Below are 4,047 nucleotides of genomic sequence, written 5' to 3' on the forward strand. Positions count from 1 at the left end.
GCGTACACAAAAAATGTGCATACTTGGCAAGAGTGAAGTCAAAATACAAAGCAGCCCACGCACCGAACAAACCATCAAACGCACAAACCAACTAATCGAACCACCAACGAAAGTAGATAAAAGAATGTTTCGAACTTTTTTGTGTTAAAAATTACTGATAATTTTGTTGTATGCTTTGTTATCTCTGGGCGAACCTCCTGCTGAAACTCTATAACGCAAACACGGAATCCTATACAGCTAAGTGGTAGAGCGCCAGGTTGGGAAAAAAAGTGAAGTTGTGTGAGATTTTGGAGAGGAGGGAAAACAATCCCAAATTTTTTTCTTAACTCCCCGCTAAATATACCTGCTATTGGAAGCTGGTCAACAGATTACTGGTTTGATTCCAGTTTCACGGACTTCAACCTACAAAATATTTCTACTATACGAGATGTGTTAAAAAAGTATCGCGAATTTTGTGTTTTTTCAAAAATTATTTATTTATTCATTAATATCTATTTTGTCTCCTTCAAAGTAACCCCCATGAGATATTATACACTTGTGCCAACGTTTTACCCAATCTTCGAAGCACTTCAAAAAATAATTTTTTTCTTTATCTTGTTCAGCTCTTCCTTTGATGCCGTCTCTCTCTCGTCAATCGTAGCGTAGCGTCATCCTTTCATGGGCCTCTTCAGTTTCGGGAACATGAAAAAGTCGCAGGGGGCCAGATCTGGAGAATACGGTAGCTGTGGCATCATTGGTGTGTTGTTTTGGGCCAAAAAGTTGCGCATAAGCAACGATGTGTAAGCAGTGGCGTTATCGCCAATTTTCATTCTTCCACAAATCCGAACGTTTCTGGCGAATTGCTTCGCGCAAATTGCGCATAACATGCATGTAATATTCTGTATTGACCGTGTTACCCTGTGGCAAGAACTCATAATGCACAACGCCCCTGCAATCGAAGAAAACGGTAAGCAACACTTTAACATTCGACCGAATTTGGCGCGCTTTTTTCGGTCTTGGTTTGTGCGGCAGCCTTCCATTGAGATGATTGAGCTTTGGTTTTCACGTCATAACCATAAACCCATTATTCATCGGCAGCTTTGACCCTCTTGAGCAAATTTGGGTTGTCGCAGACAGAGTCCAACATCTCATTAGCAATGTTCATGCGATGCTGCTTTTGGTCGAAATTGAGCAGTTTTGGTACGAATTTTTCGGCGACCTATCTCATGCCCAAATCATTGAAAAAATCGAATGGGCCGAGCCAATTAATATGTCTAGGTTCTCAGCAACTTCTCTAAGGGTGATATGAGGATTGGCAATACCATTTTCTTCACTTCATCATTTCGTCTGTTGTTGAAGTGCTTCGGCGTCCGGCACGCTTTTCTTCATTCACATCTTCTCGGCCTTCTCAGTCCTTGGTTTGGCCCGAAGTAGCTTCTCCGTATGACACAGTTAACATTCGGAATGCATCAGCGCACTTAATTTCGTTTTTCACACAAAAATTGATACAGGTTCTTTGATCCATATTTTTGAATAGGTAAAAATCGAAGACGAGCCGAAACACGTGCAAGCAAAGCAGCTGTCAACAATTAACTGAACATTCAAAACGGCCGAACTCGTCGGCATGAAAGAGAGGGATGAGTACAAACATATCGCCACAAAAAAATCGAAATTCGAATATACGTAGCCTGCGAAAATTCAAAATTCGCGATACTTTTTGAACACTCTTCGTAAATCCTATAAGAAAACTTCGTAAATTGCTTCTAACGTGGCTGAAGAATTAGATATTCTGCATTACCTACGTCCTTTCCTAATGACTATATTTGTCGGGGGCTTGTTTAGGATAAATCGAATGGCAGATAGTCCCTAATCGTATAGCCTTTAGTTGCTGAGTGATTCCATGTGAAGTGATCGAAGTATACCAATTTTTGGAAAAGTTTAGGATAATGTCAAAAATGATTAGATCACTTGGCATGGAATCGGTTGCTGCCATTGAAATACCTATCTTAGTAAAGCAGCCGTCACAGAAGAAATGCTGTTATGAGGATGCTTATTGGTTTCATGCTCAACGCACGCACATGCTGCACGCCCTAGACATAGTAATCCCTGGAATTAAGATCTGAGGAGTCAGGTGGCTATAATTTCGGTTTTATGTGACCATGGACATTTTCAGACATCCAATCTCGTGTCGCCATAGCTTTGTGTGAAGGAGCAGGGTCTTGCTGAAGAATGTATCGGCTACCACCACGCGCACTATCAATCCCGCGGTAACTACTGTCTCTAGAACCTCTACTTACGCAGCAGAATTTACTTGAAATCTTTTGTTGCTCACAACACCTAAAACCATAACAGTAGCTGGAAAATTTGTGTGCACTGCAACAGAAGCCTCTGTAGTTTGGAACATAGCAATCTGTTCGTCTTCTGGTCTTGATAAAAAAATTTGTCCTCAGAAAAAACAATAAAATCTCAGTCGGTTCAGGGTGTTTAATTTTGTTTAGAAGGCTGTTTGATCTAATAGTTCGCTATTCTCATGTTTAAGTAATAAATAATCTGCTCTGCGCTTAACGTAGCATCTTGGACATGTCGATGTATGAGAACCTCAGAAGCATTAATCTCCCTAACACTGGTCCTCATTGATTTTTAAGGATCATCGTCTATGACCGCTTGTGTTGATGAATAAACGTGTGTTTTGCAGTTTGCAACAGATTCTGCATCGCCGCCTGATACTTCCGATTTACGGTGAACCTTATGAACAAATGAGCGGGTGCAGTTAAGAAAATTAGAGACGATAACTGCATGTGTCTTCATTACTTGTAGTCCTCCATGTCTTATCTGAAAAAGAGTAAAAAGAAAGCTGAACTTGAAAATGTGCATTCGTTTTGCTATCTGGGCAGCATTATGTTGGCATCAGGCGGTTCAAGTGAATACATCAAAAAATCATGAGCAGTATTTGTTTCACTTCACCTAGTTTGAAATGCTTCACATATTTCGAAAATTCACCAAATTGAACATCTTCAATTCAAATATAAAACCCTGCCGGCTGCATAGAGGCGAAACCTGGAATGTCTTAATAAACAGCTGACTCGTACACTGCAATTCTTCATAAATCGTTGCTTGAAGAGAATCTTAGAAATATTCTGGCCGAACGCTATATGGAACGCGGACTTATGGAGCAAAACTCAATACCCGTCCGTGCTTCTTGAGATACGAAAAAGAAAATGGGGCTGGATTGGTCATGTCCTGGGCAGAGAAAAAGAAGACCTAACAATAACTGTCATTAACTGAAACCCTTAAGACTGCCGCAGACGTGGAAGACCAGCAAATACCTGGAGATGACTTCTAGAACTAGAAATCTGCTTCATGACCCTGAACTGAAGTGAGTTCGAATGGAGAAATCTTTTTGTGGCTCTTTGTTTTAACTTGGAACCTTAGGACATATATATATATATATATATATATATATATTTATATAGTTAGTTATATATACGTAAACTATCTCTTTATTGGGTAGGTTATAACCCTCCATACTCGACATTTTTCTAAAAATTCTATTTGAAAAGTTAGAAATTTTGATGAAAATTTTAAACTTTCAAACATTTTTTTAAAACAAATTATTAATACTAAATAAGAAACAAATAAATATTTAAAGCTTTTCAATAGTCCCTGTCTATAATTTTTGTAACACATGGGCTGAAAAGTCCCGGGCTTGACACATAGATGACACTAGTTTTATTGCATTCTCATCTTTCTCAGTTGATATTAACCTTAAAAAGATATCTGTTAAAATTAAAATCCATTAGTTCGTGAGTTATTGTTATTTTCAAAACAACGAATCGAAAAGAATTTCGTTTTTTTATTTTACACTGTTTCTTCATGGGAAAAAATACCGTTCAAGCAAAGCATTGGCTTTTAAATTATTATAGGGACTCCGCTCCATCAAAATATTGTTGTTTTGCTGACTTCAAACGTGGTCGTAGAGATACCGTTAACGCACAACGCACTATGGGCTGGCATCAAGGAAAAGCGGCCATAAATCGAAATCAAAACATTTTTTCGTGAAACTTGGTA

This window comes from Anastrepha obliqua, chromosome 5 (assembly GCF_027943255.1).
Source record: "Anastrepha obliqua isolate idAnaObli1 chromosome 5, idAnaObli1_1.0, whole genome shotgun sequence".
Classification (NCBI taxonomy): Eukaryota; Metazoa; Arthropoda; class Insecta; order Diptera; family Tephritidae; genus Anastrepha; species Anastrepha obliqua.